The following is a 16,371-nucleotide window of genomic DNA, read 5'->3' as shown; positions in this document are numbered from 1 at the left end:
AGAAGTCACATGCAAAAGAGAAAAGCCTGTGACCCATAGGTGGTGGTTATTATTGATAGTGTTGGGGGTCTCCCCAGTTTGCAGTGTCCTTTTGGGCTTGGAGCTATCTGAGTGGGGTTCCCTCTCAGGGCTGCTGCTGTCTTTGGGTTCCTGTTGAGCTCCATAACCCCTCCACTGCCTTGTCTCTGTGGCTGCTGGAGAGCTTGTAGCCAGATGTGTTGCTCAGTCTAATCACCAGATTTCCGGTGACATCTTCCCTTTCTGCTTTCTGCTTAGCCTCTGTTCTCTTTGATCCTTAAGTTGTTTATTTTTTATTATGTTTAGCCCATAAACTGTCTCACGCCCCACTTGAAAAAGGCAGTTAACATTTGGAATGAAAAAAAAAATTTTAGACCAGGCATTGAGCAGAGTTGTAATAGAAGGAGGTGTGCTCTGCCTGCTTCTGTCCCATCCCCTCCTTGTCACTGAATCTGGGGTATCAGACCAGGTAGTAAGACATCTCAGCCTCTGGGACAGGTGAGGGTGTATCCGCCTCTCAGCCCCATAGCAGAGAAAGAACTGCAGGCTTTCTGCTGTGAAGTTGCACTCTCAGGCCAAGTGGTGGAATTGGTAAGGGGCAGAGTAGGGAGGACTTAGCCTAACTCTAATCAAGCAGCCATTGTGTGCGCCTTGCACTGTGCTAGGTGCTTAGTACTCTCTGGACTGTTTCAGGAGGCTGGTACTAGAGATGAGTATCCCAGTTATGGGACTGTCAAATTCTGGGAAGTTGATTCTGTGAGTTCTACTAAAAGATGTAGTCATGGACCCTTAAGGGTTAGTGCTGGGCTCTGGGACAGACCTGAGGATGGACAGCAAGTGGAGGCAAGTCTAGAGGAGCTGGAAGTAGACTTGGGGAGGGCTGGGCTGGCAAGGGGAGTGTGCTGGGGGTGCAGGTTTGTTGAGGGAGGAAGGTAAGACACATCTCCAAAGGTTGAGGAGCAGGGAAGCGTAATTACCCAGAGAATCCATCTGGACCCAATTGTGGGCCATATGAAGGACCACATGGAAGACCTTCCCCAGGACTTCCTCTCAGTCTTCAGATTTGCCAGTGCATATGTCTTAGGCATCGATTGCCACAATATTGTAGCGTAACAAAGCACCCGAAACCTGCTGGCATATGGCAATAAGTATTTATTTCTCTCTCACAGAACTGTGGGTTGGGTGAGGTTTTGCTGAGCTAGGCTATTCTCAGGGGGACTTGTTTGGCTTCATGCTGTGAGTTGGGTTTAGGTTTGTTCCCTGTTCTCTGATCCCCCTTGAACCAGTGACACCCAAGGCATGTTTGTTTCAGGGTGACAGGCAGGAGTATAAGAGAGAGAGCTCAATTACTCAAGCCTTTTCTCCCCGCATATCATGAACAGCTCCTTGGCCACAGCCAGTCACATGGCTAACCCCAAGCCAGGGGGCAGGAAAGCACATTCCCACCAGCAGGCCCACGTAGGCTGTGGCTCTTTTATACTAATAGAGGGAGGGAAAAGTTGAGACCAGTAATTCGGCTTCCTTTAAGAATTTTATTCGTTCACTCAGTAAATTTTTATTGAAAGTTCACAGCATGCCAGGCACTGTGCTGCTTCTGGGGAGCAGGCCTGATTTTTGTCTTATGGAACTTATGAGCACATATTAAAGAGCTATTTCTATCATTATTTAATTACATTTGCAATAATAACTACAAAGGAGAGCTCAAAGCATAAGAGTATAGGGACCAAAGAGTCTGACCTGATCCAGGGAGCAGGAGATGGCTGTGCTCAGAACTGAAGAGTTAGAGTTCCTCAGTCATTAGGTGAGGACTCCTTAACACGGTCAACTTCACTGCTGACGTCTCCTCAGACGTCATGGAAGCCAGAAGGCAGTGGAATGACGAAGTTAAAAGTGCTGAAAGAAATAGTCAGCCAGGGGCTGGGGAGATAGCTCAGTTGGTAAAGTGCTTGCCTTGAAAGCACAGGGCCCTGGGTTCAATCCCCAGCACTGCAAGAAAAAAAAAAAAAAAAAAGAAATAGTCAGCCAGAAATTCTATATTCAGAAAAACTATTCCTCAAAAACAAAGGAGAAATCAAGGCATCTGAGATAAATCAAACAGAAAATTTGTTGTTAGCAGACATGCCCTATAAAAATTGTAAAGGGGAGTGCTTCAGGCTGATTTGAAAAGACTAGAGAGTGACTCAAATCTACTTGAGGAAATAAAAAGCACTTTTAAAGGTATAAATCCATTTTGTTTGTAATTCCTTTCTTCTCCTGATTAAAAAGATGACTGCATAAAGCAATAATTACAAAACTTTATTGACAGGCTCATAATGTGCAAAGATAATTTGTATGACAATAGAAGTACAAAGGAAGTAGGAGGGAAAAGAAGGTACACATCACTTAATGACAGGGACATGTTTTAAGAAACACATCACTAGGCAGTTTTGTCATTGTGCAAATATCATAAGCGTGTTCTTACACGAGATGGCTACCACACCACTAGGTGATGTGATCTTACAGGACCACTGTTGTTATATGCTCTACCATTGATTAATACATTATGTAGCACATGGCTGTTTGTTAGAGCAGACAATTGAAATTAAGTCACTATTGATCCAAGTTAGACTTTTAAATTAAAATGTTAATTATATGAGCTGGAGATATGGCTCTGTGGTACAGTGCTTGCTTAGTGTGCATGAGGCCCTGGGTTCAATTACCAGCACTGGAAAAAAAAAAAAAAAAAAAAAAAAGATAATTGTAATCTCTAAGGTAACTGCTAAGAAAATAACTTTAAAATGTGATAAGAGATAGTTAAAATGTATGCTAGAAAACACCAATTAACACAAAAGAAGACAGATATTCAAGAATATAGGGATAGAGCTGGGGTTGTAGCTCAGTGGTAGAATGCTTACCTAGCATATGTGAAGTACTGGGTTTGATTGTCAGCACCGCATATAAATTAATAAATGTCCATTGACAACTAAAAACACATACATATATTTTTAAAAATTTTAAAAAGACTATAGGGACAAAAAGACATAAGACTATAGAAAACAAATAGCAAAATATGATAAATTCTGTCTTATTTGTAACTATATTAAATTCAGATGGACTGAACCCTCCAATAAAAAGACAGGGATTTCAGAGTGGATTTAAAAAACAATAAAAAATATGATCAAACTGTCACCAGAGACACCAATAGAAAGTAAAAGGATGAAAAAATATGTACTATGCAAGCAGTAACTAAAATAATTAAAGTAACTAAAATATTAGACTAATCAACTTCAAGGCAAAAATTGTTACTGAAGACTAATAAGAACATTTTGTAATGATTGAAAGAGAAAATCTTTCAAGATAACATAAAAATTATAAACATATATGCACCTAATAACAGATCCTCAAAATACATGAAGCAAAACTAACAAATGAAGGGAGAAATAATAGTTCAACAATAAAAGTTGGAGACTTCAAGGTCTTACTTTGAATAATGAATAGAACAAGCAGGAAGAGTATGAATAAGAAAATAAAAGATTTGAATAACACTATAAAGCAACCAGGCTTAACAGACATCTGTGGACCACTTTGCAGCAATAGAGTGGTTCCTCTGAGGTGCATTTGAAACATCCTCTAGGAGAGATGCTGTAAAACAAGTCTCAATACATTGAAAAGGACTGAAGTTATCCAAAGTGTGTTCTCTGATAAAGGGGAATGAAAATAAGAAATCAAAAATGAAAAGAAATTTGGGGAATTCACAAATGTGGAAAGTAAACACTCCTAAATAATCAGTGGATCAAAGAAGAAATTTCAAGAGAAATTAGAAAGTACTTTGAAATAAGCCAGGCACAGTGGTGCACGCCTGTAATCCCAGCTACTCAGGAGATTGAGGCAGGAGGCTCAAAAGTCCAGAGCCAGCTTCTGCTACTGAGCAAGATCCTGTCTCAAAAACTTTAAAAAAGGGGGGAAGGGATGTAACTCAGTGGAAGAGCATCCCAGGTTCAATCCCCAGTACCATTAAAAAAAAAAAAAAAAGCCTTGCGATGAATGAAAATGAAAATATACCAAACTTGCAAAATTTATAGCTATGTACATGCCTCTATTAAGAAGAAAGACCTCAAATTAATAATCTTCCACTTTAAGAAAATAAAAAAAGAACAGCAGGTTTAACCACAGCACGAGAAGGGGAAAAAACAATAAAGATTAGAACAGAAAAAAAATGAAGTAGGGAATAAAAAGGGTCACATATTTTATGATTCCATTTATATTCAATGCCCAGAATATGCAAATCCTTAAGACAGAAAGTAGATCAGTGGTTTCCAGGGGCCATGAAGGAGAGAGGGATGGGAATGACTGCTAATGGTTTCTTTGTGGAGTGATGAAAATGTTCTGGAATTTGATATTGGTGATGCTTACACAACTATGAACCTACTAAAACTCACCAAACTGCAAACTTAAAAGGGCAAGTTTTATGGTTTGTGAGTTATATCTCAATGATGGGACTAATAAAAAAAACATTTTTAGATGGAGCTAATTAGGCAAAAGAGATTGTGGGGAGAGGGTTAGGGGAAATACTTCCCATGTAGGAGTACTGGGGTGCTTGCGGGTCCCAAGCAGGGAATGGTATTGAAGGGAACGCAGAGGCCCAGGTGGGAAGGGATTTTGGTTTTATTCTCAGTGCACCGGGGAGATTTCAAGCAGGGTAGTTTCAAGACAGGGCTGGCATTTTGAAGATCTCACTGTGACAATAGGGCAGACTGGAGAGGGTCAGGAGAGGACCTGGGATGTAGCTGCAGAGGCTGAGGTGTGAGACACCTGCATTTCAGGGAGGTATGTTATTCCAGGTCACCCTGCTAGATGGAGATACACCCTGGAGCCTCTGGCACTGAAATCTCTGCTCTTCCTAGCCACTGATTTGAATGCCCCCAGGTTAGTTGATGTTTGTGGTACCGGTGATTAAACTCATGGGTGTGCTACCACTGAGCTACATTCCCAGCCCTTTTTATTTCTTACTTTTGAGACTAGACCTCTGTACATTACCCAGTCTGGCCTCCAATCTGTGATCTTCTGCCCTCAACCTCCTGAGTTACTGGGATTATAGACTTGTGCCACCAGAACATGATGAAAATGTTCTAGAATTTGACAGTGGCCTAACTGCCCATGGATATTCTTTTTTTAAATTTTATTGTGTTTTCAATGGAGAAATACATCATCTGTTTACAAAATAACTCTTGAAAAATACAAGAAGTACAGATACTATAAAACGAAGCAAACACAATGCAAACTCCAGTCATGAGACACTACATACATCATGGGAAAGCAACAGTCTGATCTCCAGGTTATGAAAACTAGAATTAAAAAGTCACTACACAGGTCCAAGTTTCCAGCTTGGCAAAACTTGGATGCAATTACATGAAACGTTTCATAAACCCAATTTTTTTTCCCCAATGTGTAAACAAAATTACAAGACTAAATCTGTGCCTGGCAATATCAGTCTGACTCTGAAGCTACACAAAACACACAGACACCTTGTGCACTTTGCCTGTTAGTTGACCATCTCTTTTCCTTAGGTGGTGGGAGGAAGAGCCAGGTGACTCTGCAGAGCAAAGATGTGGGGAGTAGAAATACTGTGTACTAGACATTATAAAGTCCCGGCGAAAAGAAAGCCTCAATGAATTCTTAGCCTAAGGGCAGAGACTACACTCCAACTCCGGAAAATTAATTTAGAAAGATGGCAAGAATTTCAGTAATTGTGGTTTAACATGAAAAATGCACGTGTGATAGGATGAAGCACAATGGCAGATTCACAAGACGTGCTCATCAGAAAAATCCGTTAGGACTGCTCCCACAGGTATTTTTTTTTTGGGGGGGAGTGTGTACCAGGGATTGAACTCAGGAGTGCTTAACCACTGAGCCACATCCCCAGCTCTGTTTTATATTTTGAGACAGGGTCTCACTGAGTTGCTCAGCTCCTTGCTAAGTAGCTGAGGCTGGCTTTGAACTCATGATCCTCTTGCTTCAGCCTTCCAAGTTGCTGGTATTACAGGCAGCACCTGGCTCCCACAGTTTGTTTGTTTGTTTGTTTGTTTTGGTACTGGGGAGTGAACTCAGGGGCATTGAACCACTGAGCCACATCCCCAGCCCTTTTTTAATATTTCATTTAGAGACAGGGTCTCACTGAGTTGGCGCCTCACTTTTTGGTGAGACTGACTTTGAACTCACAAGCCTCCTGCCTCAGCCTCCCGAACCACTGGGATGGGATTATAGGTGTGTGCCACTGCACCCGGCTCCCACAGGTATTCTTTTTCTTTTCTTTCTTTCTTTTCTTTAAACACAATACCTTTATTTTATTTGTTTATTTTTATGTGGTGCTGAGGATGAAACCCAGTGCTTCACACATGCTAGGCAGGCACTCTGTCACTGAGCTATAGCCCCAGCCCCCCACAGATATCCTTAATCAGCCCAGAGAATGACCTGGGGGTAGGGAAGCAAGTGGCAGTCATATTGGTCAGGCTATGAGAACAAGATGCTGACCAGGCCTGGTTTCAAAGGTAGAGACAGAAAAGAAAGGGGGGTTCATTGCCAAAGACCAGAATATATTGTAGAAGCAGAGGAGGATCTGAACACCCAGGCCTCAGGAGGGCTGGCTCAGTGCATGGACTAGGGGAAACTGGGAGCCCTTTTTCGGCCTGTGTCTGCCCCAGTCTTTGTATTGCCCCTTCTTTCTTGCACTGCAGATGACTTTTCTGTGTCTTTTGACTGAGCACCCCCCACCGCCATTTTCTTTCTTCTTCTTTTTGGTGGTGCTGGGGGTTTGAATCCAGGGCCACATGCACAGTTGGCAGGCGCTCTACCACTGAGCGCCAGCACCAGCCTCTTTTCACAATCAATCAGTAAGTAAAAAATAAAATAAAATAAATAAATAAATAGTTTTGAGACGGCGTCTCACTGAGTTGCTAAGACCTCAAACTTCTGATTCTCCTGCCTTAGTCTCCCAAATCACTTCCCAGATTTTTTCCCCCTGGTACTGAGAACCGAACCCAGTGTCTTGTACTTGCTAGGCAAGTGCACTACCAGTGAGCCAAGCCCCTCCCCATTTTCCAGATTCTTAAGGGAGGACTTTGACAGAGAGACTTGACCCAGGTGCACTCTGGGAGAGTCAGCCGTCTGAAGGGGACTAGTCACAGTGTAAGCCACACCAGGTGAGGCAGAAAGCCCCGCTATCTTATTTCAAAAGTTGTCTCCATGCCCACTTTGGATAGCTTAGGGCCCTATCAGTCGGCCACTAGGGATGAACTACACAAGACTTTGTCACTTGAATTTTTCGCCTTTATTCTCAGCCTTTCACTGGGCAGGGAATATTCCAGAATTTTGAAATAGTCTTATTATCTTTGTGAATTCTGTTAGTTCCTCCAGAAAAGAAACGCCTGGCTGTTGCCCTCCTGAATAACTTGTTGAAAAGGACCCCAGTTACTGTCATTGTCTCATTTTCACCTGCTGTTTGACGCACAGTGGTGCTGATTCAGGCGGCTGGAGCCCTGGTGATTGTGGAATAAATGGGCCTGTGACTGGGGACAGGAGGAGACGTGAAATGTCTGTGAAGTCCGGTAGGAGGCGAGTGCAAGGGTCCACCACCCACACAACCCACTGTTGGCAGCTGTCTCTCATCCCCTTTCAACTGGCGCAGGTGATATGCCCGGTGCCACCCCTTCTGTGGAGACTCTGTGGTCAGGAGACTGCCAGGCCATGGGGCCCAGACTCTTGGCCGCAGGGGCAGCCGCCTCCAGTCCTGAGGAATACGATTGATCTTGGCTGGGGCTTTCTCTCTTGCTGGGAGAAGCAAGGAATTGAAGTCCTTCAGTCAGCCACTGCCCTCAGACATCAGAGGGAGGGGACAAGGACACTCTGAATGCAGATGTAGCTTCTAATGGCTCCTTTCTCTTTGAATTCCTGCAGCATTTATAAGGAGGGCATGCAGTTGGGTGCCTTATTATTTATGGCTGAATGCTGTTGCCTAGAATCTTGCTTCCAATACTAATTGCCGGCAGCGCGTGTAGACCGGTGCTGCCTAGTGCAGCCACCAACCTCCGCGGTTAATTTGCTACCTGTGGGATGGGCATTTAGTAGTCGATAAAACCTTGGGTTGACCGGTGGGGTGTGTGTGTGTGTGTGTGTGTGTGTGTGTGTGTGTGTCTGAGTGTGCAATTTTTTCCCTTCACAGTCGCATAGCTGATAAGAGCTGAAACTAAAAGGCTGTGTTCATCAGGGTGCAAGTGAATCCTGATTCTTTCGGGCAAAGACTCTGCCTTATTCTTTCTTGTTTTCCCTGTCTGTTATCTTTCCGTCTATCCATTCATTCCTCCATCATGTTCCATAAAGAAATTGAGGGTGGCGGTGGCCCATGTCTGTAATCCCAGCAACTTGGGAGGCTGAGGCAGGAGGGTCATGAGTTCAAGGTCAACCTCAGTAACTTAGTGAGACCTTAAGCAAATCAGGGAGATTCTGTCTCAAAATAAAAAAATAAAAAGAGTTGGGGGATGTGGCTCAGTGGTTAAGTGCCCCTGGGTTCAATCCCTGGTACCAAAAAAAAAAAAAGAGAGAGAGAGAAAGAAAAAGAAATTGAGGGTGCCCCAGGCATGGTGGTGAACACTTTAATCCCAGCTACTCAGAAGGCCGAGGCCGGAGGACTGCAGGTTCAACATCAGCCTCAGCAACTTAGACCCTGTCTCAAAATTTTTAAATTTAAAAAGGACTGGGGGCATTTGCTAGTAAATGGATGAAACTGGAGAATATCATACTAAGAGAAATAAACCAAACCCCAAAACCCAAAGGACAAATGTTTTCTCTGATATGCAGATTCTAATTCACAATAAGTGGTGATGGGGGGTGCTAGGGAAGAATAGAGTTCCTTTACAGTAGGTAGAAGGGAGTGAAGGGAGGGGAAGGGCATGAGGATAGGAAGGAGAGTGGAGAGAAACAGACATTATTACCTCGTGTACATATACGACTGCATGACTGATGTGATCCTGCAACATGTACAATCAGAAAAATAAGAAATTATACTCCATTTATGTATGACTCATCAAAATGCATAAAATGCATTGTACTGTCATGTTTAACTAATTTGAACAAATTAATTAATTAATTAATTTAAAAAAAAAGGGCTGGGGATATAGCTCAGTGTTACAGCATCCCTGAGTTCAACCCCCAGTACTGGAAAAAAAAAGAAAGAAAGAAATTGCCCACAAGAGGATGCCTATGAGAATATATATTTGTCCAGTATCTTGTATGTATCTTGTATAAGGAATATAAGACTGAGAGGTAGCTCAGTAGTAGAGTGCTTGCTTAGCATGTGTGAGGCCCGGGGTGTGATCCCCAGCACTGAAAAAAAAACCCATAAAAATATGGATTTATAATAAAAAGGTAAAGTAGGTGTTCTATACCAGACCTTTGTGTAGCTTTATACATGTATATATATGTGCATATGTGTATCTATACTTATAGGCATGTTTATACTGTATGTATGTATATAAGTATGTATAATTAAACAGAAACCCATAAAAATAAGTTCAGGAAAAATAAAGGTTATCTAGAAGGTTAAATCCAGGAGGGGAGTTAGAATCCATTCTCAGGCCATGGATGCGCACGCAGTTTACTGTATTTGAACTAGACTCTGACCTCTGAGCCGATGAGCAGTCAAGGAAAAAAATATTTGTGTCGTGGTTCCTGTAGTCCGTGAGGAAGGGGGTGCCAGGGGCTGAAGGCGCTTCCAGACCATTAGAGCTGAAGCAGCTTTCTTGCCTGGATAGTCATCTATGGGACCCGAGGCAAGGAAAACGCGAGGCACGTGTGCCGCTGCTGTTCCTGCTCTCCTGCCAGACATCACTAATCATTCGTGGCACTTTCCCACTTAGACCAGGTAGCCTTTCTGCCCTTCTCAGTGTTATGTTCCAGGCAGCCATTCTCAGGGGTTCGGAGTCTGCCCACAAGATGAAACCCATTTGTCCTTCCAGCACAGGTGCTGGTGGCACCATTGGGAGTGATGGGGGATTCTGAGTGGAGAGCCACCTTCAACTGTGGCCAGTGCCTCTGCAGGGTGACGCAGGTGAACATATCCTATCATCTGTTGGGGTGTGTTGGCTGTAAAACTCCCCCAGGTCCAGTGGGAGTGTGGCAAGACACTCCAGAGGAGAGGCCGGGGAGGTGTCCGGAGCAACGCAGTGCACACTGGGGATTCCTGATGGTTATTCCACAAGTCTTTAGCAGGTACCTATTATATGCCTAGAAAGTGTGCCTGACTCTCTACTCACCTCTCTGGCCCCAGTTTAAGGTCACTTCCTCTGTGTCACCTCTCCGACTCTTCCATCTGCACGGGGCATTCATGTTCATATCACCTAGCATCTTTTTGTCATAGCTGTGATCATAGCCTGTCCTGAAATATTTACGTTTATTTGTTTAGTGGTTTTATTTTTTTTTCCCTCTCCTCTTTCAAGATGTGCGTTCCAAGATAGCAGAGGCAGCATCTGTCTTGCTCATCCTTATCTCCTCAGTCCTAGTACAAGGTCTGGCATGTAGTAGGTGCTCAATTAATATATGTGGAATGAATGAATGAAAGAATACAGAGGGTGCAAAGACGGTGCAGATGCAGGGGAAGATAGACATAAATACAGTAAGTTGGCACTTGCTCAGTGCTGGAAGAGAGGGACAGGTGAACAGTTGAGGGAACTTCAGGGAAGGGAGAGGTACCTTTCAGAAGGAAGGGGCAGTCTGGGAAGGCTTCGAGGAGTGGTGCCATTCACTGGCTTGAAGGATGAAATGGGGAGGCACCTCTGGGGTCCTGGTGCAGCAGGAGCAAAGGCAGAGAGGTGGAACTGGAGGAGAGAAGAGTTAGGATTCATGTGGGTTGCTCTTAGGGTGGTCATGGGGAGTGGCCAGTTGCTGGAGACTTGCCACCAGCTTGACTGGGCAGGAGAAAGCAGACTCGGGAGTGGAGCCATGATGGGGTGAGCGTGACTTTAGGAAGGCAGGGTCAGGGTGGCCAAGAGCTGGGGAAAGCAAGTAGGGTTGAGCTTGGCCTGGCAGTGGTGGAGGATATTCCCTGGGGAAACACACGGCCTTCATCTCTGGACTCCATCTACATCCTGTCTCTCCCATGCCTGTTACCCTGGGGGACCACCGTTCAGCAGGCTCTGGCCCTGGGACCCCAGACCAGTCCCTGTCATGCTGGCTACCCTCCTGCTGGCCTGGTCCAGCCCTCCAGAGGGGCTTCATGCAGCTAGTTCACTAACATCCTTGCCAACACGTTGCTGAAGTTTAAAATAAATATGTGTTTATCACACTTACAGCATTTGATCTTGAGCAGGGTTTCTGTTAATGCTTTTATTTTGCAGTTATAGGTTTATTCTCCTCATTTCCCTCCTCTTGAGCTTTTTTTTTTTTTTTTTTTTTTTTTTTTTTGCAGGGGAGGTACCAGGAATTGAACCCAGGGGTGCTCAACCACTGAACCACATCCCCTTTTTTTAAAAAATTTTGAGACAGGATCTTGCTGAGTTGCCAAGGGCCTTGCTAAGTTTCTGAGGCTGGCTTTGAACTTGAGATCTTCCTGCCTCAGCCTCCCAAGCTACTGGGATTACAGGTGTACACCACTGTGCCTGGCTCCTCTTGAACTTTCTAAAGTGTCTCCATCACTAAGCTAAGGACTTTTAATTTCATATATATATATATATATATAATACACACACACACACACACACACACATATATACATATACATCTATATACACACGTATAATTTTTTTAGTTGTAGATGGACACAATGCCTTTATTTTATTTATTTTTATGTGATGCCGATGATTGAACCCAGTGCTTCACACATGCGAGGCAAGTGCTCCACCACTGAGCCATAACCCCAGACTTACTATTTATATCACTTATCAATTTACTAACTTATTGTATAATCAATGTCTGATTGAGTTTATCTGGTTTTGCCTCCTCCTTGCAAATGTTACTGTGAAGATTATGAAGGATTTGGCATCTGCTCTCCTGTCCAGACCCATTTGACCGGACAGTGAGAAGCTGGGGCGTCTGTTACTTGCAAGGCCAGCATCCCCACTTGAAGCTGGCTTGACAGACGCTAACGGCTGTGCGCTTCCCACGTGTGAGTGCTGAAGATTCTCATGTCTGCATCAGGCCTCCTTCCCACCTTGAGTCTGGTCGCACTAGCCTGGCAGACCAGAGGTGGTTGGAGGTGGTTGGCAGAGCTTCAGCATGGAGCCTGGGAGATGGACTAAGGCCTGGGATGACTGGGACAGCTTCAGGTGTCCCTGGGGGCATGGGCAAGTGGGTAGATGCTGGGAGAGCAGGTCATATTGGTGACAGAGGAGGCTGTCATATCAGCTGGTGGAAGTAGCTCACAGGAAAGGGGCTCCCCTTGGGCCATGAGACTGCTGCAGAGGAGCCAAATTCTAGGAGTGGACATTGGTGTTTGGAAGGAAAGCAGCCACTGCTCTGGCATCTTGTTGCTGGCCCAGACCTCCAAAGGATAGCTGGGAACAGGAGCAGAAAGCTCACTTCCAGGGCTCACGTTGTATCCATGAAGATGTCTGTAACCTCCCTAGGGGTCTTGATTGTAAATGACAAGAACCCAGCTCATAGTAGTTTAAGCAAAAAGGGGGATCTGTGGTCCTGGCAACTTGGAAACCTAAATAGTGGTTCAGGCATGGCTGGATCCAGCTGTGGATAATGCCATTGGGATTATTTACTTCCATCTCACAACTCCCCTGAGCTTCATTTGTGGACAGGCTGTTTCTTGGCCATCCCAAGCCAATACTATTCTCACAGCTGTCACAGACAAAGGGAAGACTCTGTCTGTCTGGGCCTTTGTCACATCCCAACCCATGAGCCAATCACTGCCCAGGGAGTGGGGCTATGTTCATGGGTGGGCCCCAGTCACATTCACCCCTGAAGAATTGGCAGCCAGGACCAGTTTCTCTTACCCAGAAGGACCAGACGTGATACATTTGGCCTGGAGAAAGAATCTTCCTCAAAGAAAGGAATGCTGGGCAGGCAAAATGTTTGTGCACTGCACAGAGCCAGCAGAGGCCCCTGGTCTTTCCTCTGCTAAAGATAGAATTGACCCCCCAGCACACCAGTGCACAGCCACCTGGACCCTGGAGGCACAGTGCCAAGGCTGCCATTGACACTGCAGTTCTCAGGTGTGCAGAGTACAAACACTCAGGTTTCTTCCCACGTTCATGTCTGGTCCATCTTGACCTTCACATTGGAACTAGGCTTTCTATACCCAAGCTGCTGTGGTCATGGGAAGCCAGCTTTCACTCCCACTCTTGTCACAGGATTGTCCAAGATTGCCTCTGGTCACTGGCACCACTTGGCCTCTGGATCCAGGACCTGGCTCTGATGTCTACATTGGGCTGCCCTCCCAGCTGGGATTTGAGTCACCTCCTAATGCTTGACTTGGCTCAAGGCTTGACTTGATTTTAGTGTCACCTGTAGTTTCTGAACTGGTCCATCCAACCCGGGGTACTGCCAGGGGAAGGACAAAGTGGCCAAGCTGGATCCTGGAAAATGAGGCCCCTCTCTTGCATTGCTTTTGAACTCAGAGCACTGCAGCTCAAAGGTGGTTCCTAGCACACCTGGCAGCTGCATCCTGAAAACTCAGAGACGATGCCTGTCACTTCTCCTCTTCTATATGACTGGCAGCTCTTAGCAATTTTTTTTCCCTAATTCTTTCCCCACTGTAGTGCTGTGGTTGGAACCCAGGGCCTCCCACATAATAGGCCGGCCCAACCCCCTGCCCACTTCTCAACATTTTTAACTATAGAATCTTTTCTTCAAATGAAGTCTTATCTGGAAACCTGATATATAAAGCAGACCAAAGCCCAATTGTTCTGGGTTGAGTTGGAATACTGCCCCTCCTTATTCCCACCTCTTTACTTCAGCTGCAGTAGCTTCAAAGAGGTATCGGATACCCTCTAGGGCTCCTCGGAACCCAGTTTGAGAACCCCTGGGCGAATATGTCATCAGTTTCTCAGTAACACCTGTTTTCATCCCCCGTAGGGACAAGGTTGCCAATGTTGTGTTTTTCTTATCACCAAAACATTTTCTTCCTTCTCTGGCTTGTTTGTACTATGAAAAGGTCAACAGGGAGGTCCTTGTCATCTTCCTTCTCACTGCAGGCAGATGTCAGGGGGTAGGCGCTCCCCAGCCATGCGAGCCCGCATTTCATTACCTCTGTGAGGTGTTTTGGGGAGGCTGTTCCTCTTACAATATTGGTCAAATTACCTGTGCCTCGGTTTACCCTCTTCCATGAGAGGAGCCATGACCAGGTGGGGCCCTACCCTTGCAGTGGTGGCTTTAGGAAGTTTTGAGATGCTGACTTGCTGTGCAGCACTACTGCCTATAATGAGTGTTTTAGAGAACTTTCCAGAAAATGTGCCCTTCCTAACCAAGAAAAATCTTGAATTTCATAAAATAGTGTCTAGAGTGATAAAACAAAAGAAACAACCCCACACACCAAAAAGGATGCAAAAATCCCCCAAGAGGACTGTCCTCTGATTGGAAATGTCCTGCATCTTTTCAGTTTTAAAGACTTCGTTGCCAGGGGAACAGCTCTGGGGTAATCTTGGCCAGGCTTCCATCCACCAAAGAGAATCCAGGCCTTGGTTTGGCTCCAGCTGGGCCTTCCTGGTGGCTGCCACTTATTGACTTAGTCTGAGTGATTCAGATCTGCATCTGGAGCACCTGGGTCGCCCCTGACAACGTGTGGGAGGGAGTGCGCCCTTGTCCTGTCTGGGGCTCAGCAGGGGCCTTCCCCAGCGACTGTGGCTTCCTGGTAGGTCTTTCTGGGTCTCATGGCTCTGAGGACCCAGCAAGATGGCTTTCTGTTTTCTGGAGCTTGGGGCCCAGTTCATGCAGAGGTTTTTCCAGAACTTTTCTCCTCCCAAAGGGAGAGGGTATGTGTCTGTGTTGGGGAGTGTTTGGTTAATGGTTGACTAGAAACTTGCTTTTCTAGGCTTCCCCGGGCCCTGCTGTGAGAGGAAGTTGGAGGAGAGCCAGGAGCCTCCTGGCGCCTCCTGAGACCTGTTGCTATGCTCCGCACCATCCTTCAGAATACCCAGTAGACAGGGCTGGATTTGAATGTGGGCTGCCAGGTGCCAGGCTTGTGTGTTTTGGTCAAAGGTTAGCAGCAGGTGGGCCTGGGCTCAGGTTGGAAATGGGACCCTACCACTGAGCAAATTGGAACGTTCTGACAAATACTTTGCTGCATGCCGTGCCTCATGTAGGACTGTAATAGGGGCAGCAGGATGTGTGTTTCTGAGTACTTGAGACTGTGACAAATCCTCCCTCCCCACAAGGCCCCCAAGTCCAAGGGCCACAGAGGAAGCAAAAATAGACAAGGCAGAATGTGTGAGGATTTGAAGTGGTATACAGACAGGCGTTTAAATATTTTAATGAGTATGTTCACAGGTATTAAAGCATAACTTGTTTTTTTATTTGCTTCTTATGGTAAATGATACTGTTGTATGTTTATAGTGGAGCTATAAAATTTCCTTTGAAAATAAATTTAAGTAAATGTCGAATTGATTTAAAGAAAAATGTTGAGCGAAAAATGGTACAGGAGCCACATGACGGTGGCAGGTGGCATGTAAATGCCTGAGGTTTGGGAACAACATACTGGAAGATTCAGAGATGAGAACAGAAGCGGTCTCTTGGAAGGATCTGTTGAGGTGGGGAGCGACAGAACCCAGCGAGGCAGAGAGAAGAGGATGTCTGGATGTCTGGTCCAGAAATATGGGCGTGAATTTTGGTGTAATCCATTTTGGTTGTGACAGATAAGTTCTGTCAGGACTGTAGGGTGGATTGGGATTATAGTGTTGAGAACCATCTGCCTCAGGGCACGGGCTCTGATCTTGAGTGTCCTGATGGAGGCACCCCGGCTGTGATGGGTACCAGTGTTGCCAGCTCTCGTGCTCTCCATCAGAAGAATCAGATAAAGGCACAACTATGACAGGAACAAGACCCTTTATTGGGACCTCTTGCTTGAGCAGAAGGAACACACAGCATTGACTGAGGAGGTGTCAAGCGGGTGTCTGGCCCACGGAGAGAGCTGCTTTTATTTATGCAAAAGGGCAGCTTGCAGGGGTGGGCCAGGGTCTGGGAATTTTAATGGGCTCTGGGCGCATTTTCTAAGGTGTTTTCTCAGCGAGTCCTGTGCAAGCACCTCAGCCTCGAAGGAAGGCTAGTCACTCTGGACCCAGATGTCACATCTCTCCCTGTGTAATCATCTTTGCCTTGGGATAAGGATGAGTCGATGCAGCTGTTGAGAACACATAGGTGGGGAGTGGAAGAAAACACAAA

The 16,371-nt window shown here is 45.4% G+C and overlaps 1 protein-coding gene across 3 annotated transcripts in view; it reads left to right on the top strand.

Moving 5' to 3' along the window:
- Positions 1-16,371, top strand: part of Rph3al (rabphilin 3A like (without C2 domains)) — a 153,597-nt gene that overhangs the window by 22,878 nt on the left and 114,348 nt on the right. Inside the window, exon 1 of one of the 3 annotated variants that reach the window (XM_047544621.1) lies at positions 14,719-14,845. The exons of the other annotated variants lie outside the window; for them this stretch is intronic. The gene's annotated coding sequence lies outside the window, so the exon portion shown is untranslated. Of the gene's footprint in view, positions 1-14,718; positions 14,846-16,371 lie in introns of those variants that run through there. 3 annotated transcript variants of the gene reach the window in all.

Source organism: Sciurus carolinensis, chromosome 3 (genome assembly GCF_902686445.1).
Source record: "Sciurus carolinensis chromosome 3, mSciCar1.2, whole genome shotgun sequence".
Lineage (NCBI taxonomy): Eukaryota > Metazoa > Chordata > Mammalia > Rodentia > Sciuridae > Sciurus > Sciurus carolinensis.
Note: the sequence above shows the minus strand (reverse complement) of the source record. Positions and strands in the feature narration are given on the sequence as shown.